Source organism: Choloepus didactylus, chromosome 17 (genome assembly GCF_015220235.1).
Source record: "Choloepus didactylus isolate mChoDid1 chromosome 17, mChoDid1.pri, whole genome shotgun sequence".
NCBI lineage: Eukaryota > Metazoa > Chordata > Mammalia > Pilosa > Megalonychidae > Choloepus > Choloepus didactylus.
The window spans coordinates 26,981,245-26,995,408 of NC_051323.1; the positions used below are offsets into that span (position 1 = coordinate 26,981,245).

Sequence of the window (14,164 nt, forward strand, 5' to 3'; positions counted from 1 at the left end):
CCTCTCCTGGCCACACCGTTCTCAATTTCGGCCCCTTGGTGGCTGTCTGCATAACACATAACAATTTGTCACTGTTTTGTTTGTTTGTCTGTTTACTTGGTTTTTGTCTGTCTCCCCAACTAGAATAAAAACTCAGTGAGCGCAGAAACAGTGTCTCTCCTATCGTTGTAGCTCCATTTCCCAGGACACAATACATGGCATGTCATAGATGCTCATTAAACACTTATTGAGTGCTCACTTAAGCAGCATATATACTAAAATGGGAACAATATAGAGCAGATTGGCATGGCCCCTACACAAGAATGATGTGCAAATTCATGAAACCTTTACTGATAGAATAAAAGAAAGAAATAAAAGAAAGAAAGGGTGAATAAATAACTTCTCACAGTCCTCACTCTCATCATAGGTTAGGAAATCTTCCCTGCTAGGTCTGGGACTTCACCTCCAGGACTGTTGTCATTGAAAACAGATCAGCAGTGATGCCTGGCTAATATCTGCCACAGCTATTTCTCTTGGCTTTCTGTGTTCTTAGTCCATTCCGTAAGATTGATCACAGTTCTAATATCAGTGCCTTTTTTTGTGTTTCTTGGGCCATTCAAATTCATGAAAATTTGGTTATGTATTTGAAAAGATTAAAAAATTCAAAATAAGACTGAAGAAGTGAGCAGTGATTCCAAAGCAATGCCTCTCAGTAGCTATAAAATTACCTACTGTTCCTATAATGGTATCTTCAGTTTACTTTCCTAGCCATATATCTACATTCATCTAACCATATATCTACATACATCTAACCATACTACAGTATTATGTGTAACTTCTTTAGTATTAACATATTTGCAGCAAGTTGTACACAGCTGTACACCAAGTTGCCATACCACCTGATAACACTGTTATAAGATTTGTATGTTCAATTGAAGTAAAAATACAATCTTCTACATGAATACAAGGTGTTAATGTATTAGTTAGGGTTCTCTAGGGAAACAGAATCAATGAGAGGTGTCTCTGATTATCAAATTGTAAAACTGACTCACGCAACTGTGGGTATGCACGAATCCAAATTTCGTAGAGCTGTCAACAAACTGTCAACTCCAAGGAAGATGTCTGATGAACTCCTCAGGAAACGAACCAGCAACTTCGACGAACTTCTCAGGAAATGAACTGGGATCTTCGACGAACGTGTTTGATGAACTCCTCAGGAAACCAACCAGCAACTTCGACGAACTCCTCAGGAAATGCTTCACTGGGCAGCCGAAGAAGTGAAGGTCCTCCATCTGTCTTGCTTATAAGTCTTCAACTGATTAATTGGATCAAATCCAGCCAACTGCATTCTCTCATTGTGGAAGGTACGCCCTTTGATGAGTCTTCAGTCACAGCTGCAGTCAATTGACTGATGATCCATTAAACCAGCCTGTTGGTTGATCAACCAGCCTCAAACGTCCTCACAGCAATTGTTAGGCCAGTGTTTGCTTGACCAGATAGCTGGGTCACCTGGCCAAGTTGACACATGAACCTAACCATCACAGTTAATAACAGGGTGGTACATGGGAATCCTGTGTATTATGCATGATTGTTCTGTAAACCCACAACTTCTCTAATAAAGATAAAAAAGTAAAAAAAAAACATGCTGGCCCACTGGTGCAGCATTTGTAGTCCACTACATGAGTACCACTAAACTACTCTGTTGACTATCAACTTGAACAAAATGCAAGCTTGCCACTGTTGATATGAGTGTTTTGTTTCCTCTCTTGAATATGTATCTATCTATAAAGTTTGGATATGTAATTCTCTGTGGATGTATACAGGCGTTCACTTCTTCCATTGAGTGTATTACAGTGAGGTAGAGCTGGATATTTCTCTCTAGCTGTGTAAGTAGGAGAGGGTGGATAAAGAAAACTGAGAGTCAGTCAAATTGTTCCAAGCAAAAGCAGGAACTATACTAAGAGCAGGCATGCATGATGGGCATCGGTGGCCACACACAATAACCAGGGCGAAAGAAGGTTAAAAACCAAAATCAACCAAGAGTCCAGAGAGCTCACCTCACAGACTCCACCTACACCTTATCTCCCAGGAAACAAATCTTCCCATGGCCCTCGGATTGTAATGAGTTGGTACTAAGACACAAGGAAAGAAATAGTCAAAACTGAGGCAGGACATTCTGTGGCCAATATGTGATAGACATGAGGGCAGGCCAATGAAGTACCTGGGTAGGAGTCTAAAGTGGAGACGGGCAAGGGGGCAAAGAAGTGGACCAGGTGGCCGTATTGTGTATACATAGGTCAGAGTGCAAGCCACATCACTTGGTTCAGCCTGTCCCTGGCTACCAGTTCCCTGACAGGAGGAACTAAACAAGGGTTATCAAGTGGGAATAATGGGAGGGTAGCTCCAGATACATGAGCACTGACTTTTAGCTAGGGGTGATGTTGACAACTGGGTTCCTGCTTTACTCCATGTGATGATCCAGTGAGTCAGAGGCGAGTCAGCAGGTACCACTGACATTCTGGGTTCTAACTCACCTCACCAAGTTTTTGTTATTCAAATGCATTAATATCCCAGTTGCGGTGTATACAAGCTCCAGCCTCCACCCCTCATCTCACCTTTCACTAACCTATGATTTTACATCTTGTGAGGTCATCAACTAAAAAACAGTAGGCTAAGAGAGTCTGTGAATCTCAAAATAGCTAATTTTACTACCATGCATTAAACTTTGGTTTAAAAAAAAGATTTATTTTGCCTGGGAGGAGATTAAAATGACAATAATAGCAAAAAAAATGAGCTCTCATAAGTTTCTGTGGATTTCAATTAACACTATCTCTGAAAGCACCATCCTCCACTACCATTAATTATCAAGAATTAACTATAGTAGAAGGAGAAGACTGAAACATAATTATAGATATAAATATAGATACATGTGCATAAATTTCAAATTTAATACTGAGAAGAGGCTATTAGAAATAGATTTATTGTTACCAGATATTCCTGAGTTATTTTACCATGGGCAAAAAATGCAATATTTTATATACTAAAATCTGTAAGTGCTCAAGAAGCCTAAATAAAAAATATTTTATTTATTGAAAGCTAAAACAAGTTATTTTTTAAAATACAGAGAAAGATGGATAGATTAGAGTAGAAGTCAGAAGTGGGAGACACAGCTGTTTGTTTACATTATCCATTTAAACCAAAGGAAAGAAAAGATGTCACTCATGAGAAGTGTAGACAGTCAAACTAGAGAATTCAGAACAAAAATATCCATACTGTGACCCTGCCTTTCTAAATTATTGGTCTTCATCAAGCCAAACTTTCTAATCTCCCTCTCATATTAAACTGGGCACAGAAAAATGGATTGAATTTCAAAACCAGGTTACGACGTCAACAGTTTTAAAATAGAGTTTTATAATTTAATGGCTGATATCTTCATGGTTCACCAAAGCACCAGCTCTTATTGTATTTATTTCTTTCATTTAGATACAATACAAGGCTGTAGAAAGTCTTGCACCTATTCTATACTTTTAAGTGAGTTTAATGAGAGTTCTCTTTTTTTAAAATCTTTGATTATTCCACACAGATTTCCATGGTTCATAGATACAGCTCTATTTGAACACCATTTTTTTTTTTGAAAATCAGTACAGATTTTTATTTTTACTTAAAAATTTTTTCAAAGGTACAACTTGGAAATTAAACTATGTTTTTTTCCTTTTTTCTAGGGACATGACATACAGGTTTTCTGGTCAGTAATGGTATATCAAACATTTTACTAAATCAAAGCCAGACAGATGACCATGAAAGAAAGCTGTTTGTTACCTCCTACTCCTGCGGAGCTAGAGCAGTCAAACACCATCTTGGTAGGAGGGATTTGACGTGAAGAAGGCATTGCAGAGCCTACAGAGTCGTGTTTTTCACTAAACTCACATCCAACCCAACAGAAAACCTAACGAATTTATTTACACAGAAAGGATTTTAAGCAAACCTGCACAAACACACTTATCATGCTATAAGTAAAGGATACTTCTTAGTCTACGTTAAGCACACAGCTCACAATCATTGGTGCTCAGTGAGTTAGGAAAACCAATGCAGAAAGCATTTTCGCCTTCATAACACTAACATCTAAAAAGCACATGGCATATAATAGTAATACTTTAATCTTTAAGTGAGTAATCATGGAAATTCCAAGATTAGATCCACAAGGTTAGCCTGAGTATTCAGCTATAAAAATATTTTTCAAAAATAGTGCTTAATAGAGGCTTCTGGAGACAGTGTGACTACATCAGGACCAGCAGAACTGGAAACACAAGCTGAGTTTCACATGTGGCTTTCAGGTAAAGGTCATCTCTTTCAGTTGATTGCCATGACCAAGACTGAAAGCTCCAGAAATCTCAAGACAGGGGCAGTGACACCCTAGACAAAACACTCCCAAATAAAAAACCCACCCAGGTGGACCATCCCGACACAGAAGGACTTAAACTCTGACCCAAGTGAAAGAGCTGAAAGTGCACAGCCTGCTGTGATACTGGGAGCAGGGAGGGTTGGTGATGGTGGGTTACTTCACACTGTTGACAAAACATCTATGCTGCGGGAAGGATTTCTCTCAAAAGCACCTGAGAGAGGTGTCTACTTTAGGAAGAGTACTAGGGTTACTGAACATGAGAAGGTGGTTCAGGGGAAACAGGTCCTGCGAGAGTTAGGGGATTTACTTTTGACCCATCCATACTTAACATTAATGAAGAGCCGCAGGACAGTCAGTCTTTGCAGGATGTATTCTCCTGTTGGCATTAGCCGAAGCCTCACCCAGCCCACTGCCTGGAGGTGGGAATTAGTGCCCCAGATTGTTCTGGGAAGCCGGCGTGGAAGACGATTTGCACAACGAAGTCATCACCAAACCACTGCTTCAGTCCAGTCCCTGGCCTTCTTTTTCTGTTCTATAGTCCAGAAAAATTTCTTTGAAAGCCAGAAAATTTGTAAACGTGAACAGCATGTCAAATATGTCACCAACCACTTTCTCTTTAGGTTGCTGTAATGCTGTGGTGAAAACCGGCATGTTAAATTAAATCCAGGAATCCTCTCCAGCAGCTGTTCACCCACATACTTTTCTACCAAAGAAATATATTCGTTCAAAATGGGACGGTAGGTGAGTTTACTTTCTTCCGCGTCTTCAAATTCCTGACAGTACTTGTACATGAAATTTCTCTATAATAACTGGAACTCATCATCCGTGATAAGGTCCTCTAAATATCCCACCACAGCATCAAATTCTGCATCAGAGGCGGAAGAGATGGACAGCGCCAAGTTCTCTTCCTCTAAGGCGTCCATGGCCGCCGCCACGGCGCATCCAACAGCGCAGACGACCGGGCCCAGTCTCCTACCCCAGCCCATTGATGGACCCCACCTTCCGCTCGGGTCTGACGAGCCCCAAGCAGCATCGAAGGAACGTCGCCAGCGGGAAGGAGGGGTCGCCGCCGGCCCAAGGCCTGCCCACGGCCCTGCCCAGTCTGCGCCTGCGCGCAAGGAGAGTGCCCCCGGCGCCTCACCAGCGGCCACGAGTGGGCGGGGTCTGCTTTGCACCCGCCGCCCCCGCCTTGGCGGGCCTCGGTGTCCCTCACGCCATTCATTTATTTTTGTATAAAAGCATAGAAATTTTGAGTTAAAGGGATATTAGAAATAAATTAGTCTGTATCAGTCAGCGCCTTGGGAGTTGCAAGTGACAGGAAACAAACTTGAACGGCTTAGGCAAAAAGGGAAATATAATTAGCTTATGAACCAGCAATCCCACTTCCAGATATAAATCCAGAAGAATTGAAAGCAGGGACTTGAACAGTTATTTGCACACAGATGTTCTTCTCAACATTATTCATAATTGCGAAAAGGTAGAAGCAATCCCAAATGCATCAACAGATGAATGGATACATAAAATGCGGTATATAATTACAATGGAATATTATTTAGCAGTAAAAAGGAATGAAGTTCTGATATATGGGACAACATGATTGAACCTCGAAGACACATATTGAGTGAAATAAGCCAAACACAAAAGGGCAAATACTGTATAATCTCAGTGATAAGAAATAATTAGAATATGCAAATTCATAATGTCAGATGCTAGAATACAGTTTACAAGGGCAGGGATTGGGGTGGGGAATGGGAAGTTTTGGTAATGGATGGTGGTGATGGTAGCACAATATTGTGATTGTAATTAACACCATTGATTGTATACTCAAAAGTGGTTAAAATGGGAAATTTTGGATTGTATATGTCACCAGACATAAAATAAAATTTTAATTAAAAAATAAAAAAAAACACATAGAATTGTATAATGCAAAGAGTGAACCTTAATGCAAACTAGTGACTACACATAATATAATTATAGTAATTCTGGTTCATCAACTACAATAAAGGTACCACAATATTGGTAAGGAAAACTATGTGTGGCAGTGGTATAAGGGGACTCTATACTTTCTGCATACAGAAATAAAAAATAAATAAAAATATGTAAGGAAATGAAAAACAAAACAAACAACAATCCACTCTAATTCACATTACAGATATGGAAATTTAGACTCAGAGAAGTTAAAATACTGACTCAAGTGCAGTCTTCTTTCGATACCTACTGTAATGTTGGCTCAGTCCTTATGCTGCTGCTCCTTCTAGGGAACCCTCATTTCCCAGATTCTTTGGCCCCCGGAAAGGCAGCGGGTAAGGGCAGAGTGGGATAGGGAGGAACAAAGGTCTTCGTTAGGTTTAAGCTTCTACTCAGACTCTTGCTGGACTTCCAGTTCCATGAGTCATTCTGTTGTCTGGTTTCCATTTTTTTTTTTTTTTTTCTTTTTGTGAGACTGTATACCAGAAGGGGGATTCTCTTGTTCCCCTTCTCCGCTACCAGGCCCAGGGGGCTCACCCTGTGTCAAGTTGCGTGATTAAATAATAATAGCTGACTCAGAGAGAGGATTTAGATGGCCCAGGGACTGTCCTAAGTTCTTTGTATATATTCCCTCATTAAACCCTCATGATATGATAGTATTATCATTCCTATTTTGCAGCCAAGAAAACTGAGGCACAGAGAGCCTCATTGGACATAGAGTTGGGAAGGTGTGAAGGCAGGATTTGAGCCCAGGGTGTCTAGCTCCAGCATCCTCTTTCTTAAACATTGCAGTTTTACTCCTAAGTAAACACCTTCAACCTGCGGCTGCCTGCATGATCCCTGGTAATATCTGGGACCCCCTCGATGCCCTTTGACCTGGCATTGGCTCAGGGTTCATCTCTGGTGCTGTGGCCAAACTGCTTCTGACCAGGGCCCCCTCCCACTGCAGCCCTACTGCTCCAGAGCTTGATCTCTTGCCACCACGGCACAGCTGCTATGTCTTGCACTGAGACCGCTGTGACTGTTCCTGAGAATGGTTCTGCCCTCTCGCTGCTGGAAACAGGTAACTCTTCTGTGGCAGCATGTGGAAGGAGGCTTTGTTCCCCAACCTTGATGGCACGGCTTAGGAGGAGTGCTTTTGTCCTCTCAAGAAAGCCTCACTCTTTCAGGTTGATGAGGTCTCCTTAGGAGACAGCCTGAATCAAGTTCCAAAGGGGCAAAGGCGATTGTCAGGGTACCTTCTGGGCACACGTGTGTAGAGCCCCATAAGCACAGGCCTGGGCCCCTAAGTGAGAAGCAAGGCCCTTCTACTCTCCCCCGCCTCAGGATGAATTCCCAGGGCATTGTCCTCATGTCTGGGGACAGCCTTTATCTCCTCTCTTCGTTGAGAGGAGTTTAGAGTTTAGGCTTTGGAGCCAGATTAGGGTTTGAGTCTTGTTTTACCATTCACTGTCTTGGGCAAATAAGCCCTTAGGTATTACTCTGTGCTTTGGTTTCCTCACATGTAAAATGAAGGTAATAATGTCCACCTCAAACTCTTGCTGGGAGAATTCAATAAGATCATATGTTAAAGTTCATAGCAGAATGCCTAGCATTAAGTAAATTTCAACAAATGGTGGTTATTTTACAGTTAAGATCTTCATTGTGGTGGCTGGGGACCTGACCCAAAGGCCCTTACCTCTTTATAATTTTATTTGAAGGTCTTGAGGGTAGCTTATGCAAGTAGGATTGCTCATGACCTGTATCTTACTCCTGATCCCCCTTCAATCTAGACCCTGGCTGGAGGAAGGCAGGGTTTGGTAACTCAGAAAGGCAGGCGGAAGTGGTGGCAAGATGGAGAAGAGGCCCCCTCATCCCCAGCTGGTGTTGACAAAGATAAACCTGCCTGTTACCCTCCTGTCACCTCTCCTTTGGATATGCTTTTTTTCCCTCTGTCCTGGCTGCATCATGTTCATTTCAATCTGATTTTACCTGCAGAGAAATGTGATTTGCACTATGTCCAGGCACCACCCAACTGGAGGGTCATTCCTGGCAAAGTAAACAGCCTCATGAAACCCATGTCCGCTCCTACCTCACTCCCAGCCACACACCTCTATTCTAGCCTCCAAATATTTTACTCACAAAATGTACACTTTTTGTTAAATTTTTAATCCTTCTTTTGTCTGGTCTTTTTTTCAAGTCCCAAGTCTAGGAGCTATTTCTGATTAGCATGGCTGACAAAGAGTTGTACTTTTTACTCAAGACCAAGACTCAGGGAAGCACAAAGTAGGTTGAACATTCCACCACTGGGGACTAGTGCACATGCTGACCAAGGAGAGCACTTCATGGGTCCCAGGGCTGTGACTTTCAAATGTTGTTTGACCAAAATTTTGCTTTAAAATCAGTGGAGGTAAGGAAATCCCCATTTAGAGACCTAATGTGAAATTACTTTCTTCTGCATTTCCTGCATGCTTTTTAGTGTAATTAAGCAGACAAGCACCCAAAACAGAGGTGTGTGATTTCTTTAGCCTACAACACATTTCCCTGAGCTAAATGCCAGGAAATCACCTTGGTTTTTTTTTTTCCAGGACCTGTGATTCCGTAAGGGGACAGACCCTAGGGCAGTGGGAAGAAAAATCATGCAGATATGGTTACCTGTGAAAGAAAAACAAAGGAAAAAACGAATTGGAGGGAACAAATGATAAGAGATGGAAATAAAAACCAGCCCATAAAAAAGAACTCCATAATCGGGGGAAATCAACAACAACAACGTGCAAAGGGAACAAAATTGTTGTGTGTGTGAGTGTGTGTGTGTGTGTGTGTGTGTGTGAGGCAGAGAGAGAGAGAGAGAGAGAGAGAGAGAGACCCAGGAGAGAGAGAGAGAAAGAGAGAGAGAGAGACCCAGGCAGAGTCAAGCCAGAAGAACAGGCAGAGTAGGACAGGAGACAGCGTAGGGAAATCCCAGAGCAATCTGTTTACAAAAAGAGAGTCCTATGGAAATTCCAAAAGTGACTCAGGAATTCAAATCTGAATTAGGAAAGGACCCAAATACACTGGCTGGCTGTGCGTATTTTAAACCAACTGATGTTTTATCTAGACTAGAGGAAATTCTCTCCCGCCTGATCAGACACTTTTAGATTTTAATAGATTTAAATCATCTTCCACGTGGCATCCCTCGGTGTCCCCGTGGCCCGCCAGCGGCCGCAATCCTGCAGGCCCAGGCCGCGCCCTCCCGCCCAAGCCCGACGTGCAGACAGGCGGGAACGCGCCCCGCGCGGGGGCCGCCCCCTCGCAACTCCTCTCGCATTGTCTGTGCACCCGGGTGTCTCGGCTTCTCCGGCGCGGTCGGGTTATTGTTCTTCCCGCTCCAGGAGGGAGGAGGGGTGGGGTGGGGTCGGGGAAGCAGCCAGGAGGATGAATGCGGCGGCGCTCGGCTGCCACCCGAGCCGGGGAGCCTGGGTTCTCTGCCTCGCCTCTGCGCTGGAGACCCTGCGCCCGGGAGCGGGTCTAATGCAACCTGAGGCTCTGGCTTTTGCGCAGGGTTGACCCCGGCAGCGAGGGGCCGCCGAGCGCCTCCCCCGAGGCCCAGTCCCCCGCAGCAGCCCGCCGTCCTTCAGCTCCGGGGAGGGAGTGGGGCGGGCCCGGGCTGAGCTCGAGTCACGAGCAGGAAGCCGGGACCCGCGTCCCAGTGCCGTGTTGAGGCTCCCGGAGCCTCCTGGGTGCGTTCAGCTGGAGGGAGGCACGCCGTGATGCACCCTCCCGGTATTAGAAAGCTTCACCTTCTATTTATAGACACTCCGCAGACCGCAGACCTCGCTCGCCCTAGCTCTCCTTCGCTCTCCTTCGTGAAGGAGGGAGAGAAAATTCCTACTAAGAATAGAAGATCATAATACACAAATGATAGGGAAGAATTCTATTTTGTGCATCCCTTTATAATTCCAAATTATCTCTCATCCAAGTATTAATTGCAGGTTTAATTATCGCTCTCTGTCATAGGGAATTCCCCAATTTTCTGAAGCCTTAAAACCTACACGACTTTATTTTACATGCCTTCTAAACATGTCAAGTAAACTCGTCTCTCTTGAGTTCATGAAATATTAGCTAAGAATTTGTCCGAGCTGGGTAAATGCAAACCTACTGAATTCAAGAAAAGGATATTTTTAGCTGGCGTTCTGTACCTACTAAAAAAAAACAGCAATTCTAGGCTTAGATTTTATTTGGGAGAGGGAGCATATAAAAGGAAAATATTGCAACATTTCAAAAAAAGCAAAGTTGTTTATGCTTTCTTTTAATTATTGCTTTTGGATACTGACTTTATGCGTTTAGATATACACTATCCACGTAATTATAGGTGATAACAAATAATTCTTACCTAGTCACATTACCTTTTGCAGTAATTAAAATGGAATTTTTAAAAACTGTAATTTATTTCTCATAATTTGGTTGGTTGTGTTGCAGTCAACTCTAAAGAGGAAGCTTGATGATTATCTTTCATTTTAGTTCCTATTGTTTCACTTTCTAAACTCCAGACACTCCAGAGTCCAAGAAATATTATCCTTTAGTTATATTCAGAACAAAGATTGTATATATACACATATGTATATATAGGCCTGTTTTAAAAAACATCGTAAATTACATATCAGTTACCATGCAGGTAATTCAATGACCACAAAATGCAAGCAGAGTAATATACAATGTGCCACTCTTGCCAATCCTTTGTCTATGAAGGAGGGGTTGTCTGTAATAACAGTATTATTATGGTTTTGCTGTGGAGGATACTGTGCACTAATAAAGTTAAAGGACTACCCAAATAGCAGTTGTTACAGTACAGTATAAAATACCCATTTGATGGTAGAACCTCTTGTGAAAGACAAATTTGACAGTAGCCATCAAATTTTGAAATGCACATGCCCTGGGACTTTATCCTACAGATGTAGTTGCACAGGTGTGAAATTATTGGTTGTTACACCATTTTGTACTAGCAAAAAGTTAAAGACAATATAAATGCCCACAGTTATGGTACATCTTTATAATGTACTATTTCATAGCTTTGCAGTAGAGTAGCAGCACCTTTTTGTACTAATAGAGAAGTATCTCCAGGATACGCAGAAACAATATAAAATGATACTATTTACATTACAAAAATAAATACACATGCATATATTAACTTGTATTTATATTCATATATATGTCTATCTCTATCTACACACATACTGTCTTGCACACACACACACTCGAAACTGGTAACAATGTTTGCCTCCAGGGAACTGGGAGGCTAGGGTGGAAGAGAAAATTATTTTCTACCATCTACCCATTTTTATCTTTGAATTTTGTTCCACAAGCTTGTATCATCTATTTAAAACATTTTCAAACTAAAAAAAAAAAAACCTTTAACTTTCTTTCTGAATTTACTCACAAATGAGAGACCTGTCTTTAATTTATAGGTGAATTAGTCTTTAGAGGGAAATCTTCGATTTCTTCTTTTGCTTTACTGTGAAGGCCTGAGGGCACATAGTAGATAATAAATATTTGTAGATGTTCTGTATTTGGGATTATTGTCATTTTAGAGAATCTTTCTGCGGAGCCAAAAACACTAAAAAAGTTAAGCTCTTATCCCTCAGCACTCTTCTAACCTCGCTCTACCCAAGTTATGAATCATCATAGAAACTCTTTGCGGGAAGTTTGCTACAACTTTGTTACTAGCATTTTTTAAAGCAAGGCTCTCTGTTGTTCATATTTTATTTTTCTCTATTCTTGTGTTATGAATGGGAATAGTGGCAGAGTTAAAGTTCTACTGGGTGTCTATTATAAAAATAGTTATTTAAGAAGATTTATAACTCAGCCATTTTATTTTGCAACAGACTATAACTTAAAACAAAGGCCTCTTTATCAGAATTCACATTTTCCTACAATGGCTTTCAATACTAAAGATCAAATGGTTAGATTTCAAAATATACCAGTGTCATAGCATTCACAGAGTGCTTCTGCCTCCTTCACAAAAGTGAAGAAAAAGTCTTGAAGTAGACAAGGTATGTGTACTATGGGGGTTATACCAGAAATAAGTCAAATTACTTATATTTTCAATTCTATTATAGGTATTTCTTACATACACTTATGTTTTTACTCTTCAGTGTAAAAACAAGAGGTGCAGGGTAGGTGTGGTCGGGGTGGTTTCTTTCAGGTGACCCAGCACTGATGCCTTATGATGACGATGGTGATGAAGACAAGAAGGAGAAGGAAGGATATCTTTGAACAAATGGAAATATCACTAGTTTACGTGTACATGAGCTAATGTACATAGAGCTTGTTACCGGAGTCTGGCAGAGAACAAAGGCCCAAAATAGAATGATTATTATTGGAATAGGGAGAGGTTTACAACAGTGTCTCAGGTCAACCACTTGTTTGGGGTCCTAGGATGGGGCTGCCCACACCCTTATTCCCCTTTCTTAAGAACCAGAGGGTCCCTGAGTGGTGAATCACTTTCATGATCTTTGCCATCTCCATACACATCAATACTATTATTTGTAGAACACTTTTTAAAACATTGTTTCAAGCTAACTTTGCTCTTTAATTTAGCTTTACTCTAAGCAGTAATCATGGCTTAGGTGCCAGGTGTGTATGTGTGTGTGTATAGATTATATATACACACACATAATATATAAATAACATATGAAATATATGTTTATTATATAAATTAGAAAATGTGGGTAAGTGTATAATATTAAAAAAAAGAGGTTTGTCTGTGAACCTTCTGAAAACATCTCATGTAGCATGCTTACCTGGTTGGGATATAGGAAAGGAGAGATCACAACATAGCCATTTGTCCTTAATGATATTGCCATAACCCGAAGAGGACACTGTGAGATACTTGTCAGCTACTTTTTCCTTTTAGCATCTTAGATTTGATTTGGAGTGACTGCCTGGGAAGCTGGAAAGCATGATCTGCACCTGTGTTCATGCTACAAGGCAGACACTTTCCTAGCAGGAAGCTTCTCCAGCCATGCATGATTAGACCTGCTGTATATCCACATATGTCTGTGTATTCATTTTCTGGTGTATGCCTGCATTGTTGCTGGCCTCGGCTCAGAAATAACACTTTCTGATAAATGTACTCCGGTTGGACTACTTAAGAACAACAAGATTAAATTACGTGGGCAGTGAAGAAGTCAGGTGTTTTCCAGGGAAGAGCCCCAGTTTGAATAACCTGTTCTGGCAAAGCCTCTGCATACAGAAGAGTGAGGTTGGAGAAGACTTTATCTTTTGGAATCGGCCTAAAAGAAAAAAAAAAATGGCCTGGTTATTCAACAACTTCATTCATCAAATATTCACTGAGAGCCAACATGTGCCAGGCGTCCTTCTAGATAAACAAAAGACAAAAATCCCTGCCCTGACAGCACTTATGGTCTAGACAGCGAGCTATAGATGATGAATGGGTTTGTGCTGTGATGTTTATTGTTTCTGACAGTATTTGATGTTCCTGTGTGTTCACAAACAATTAAAGAAAATGTGGTACATTTTTACAAATAAAAAAAATTTAACACAAATTCTGTTAGACCATAAGCCCTAGTACCGAGTACACAGGATGCCGTCAATAAACATTTGTTGACTTGCAGTGACATGCGTACCCAGGGTGTAAATATAGGAAAGCAGTTAGGGAGAGCAGGCTGGTGGGGTGGAAGAAGCACTAACATTGTGGTCCCATCCATGAAGTTCTGGGTGAAAGAGTTCCTGAGGGGCAGCATAGACGTGGGAGTCAGATAGTCCAGCTCTGTTGCTTGCTATGGAAACTTGGTAAATCAAGTACTCTCTCTGCGCCTCATGAGTTTCTCTGAGCTG

At 41.5% G+C, this 14,164-nt stretch overlaps 1 non-coding gene and 1 pseudogene across 1 annotated transcript; one reads left to right on the top strand and one right to left on the bottom strand.

The window, feature by feature from the left end:
- The first annotated feature begins 230 nt into the window (after positions 1 to 230).
- On the top strand, positions 231 to 337 carry LOC119513016. The gene has a single exon (XR_005212524.1). It is a non-coding gene; the product is annotated as a U6 spliceosomal RNA (small nuclear RNA).
- Positions 338 to 3,671: 3,334 nt separating this feature from the next.
- On the bottom strand, positions 3,672 to 5,336 carry LOC119512610 (annotated as a pseudogene).
- Positions 5,337 to 14,164: the final 8,828 nt, after the last annotated feature.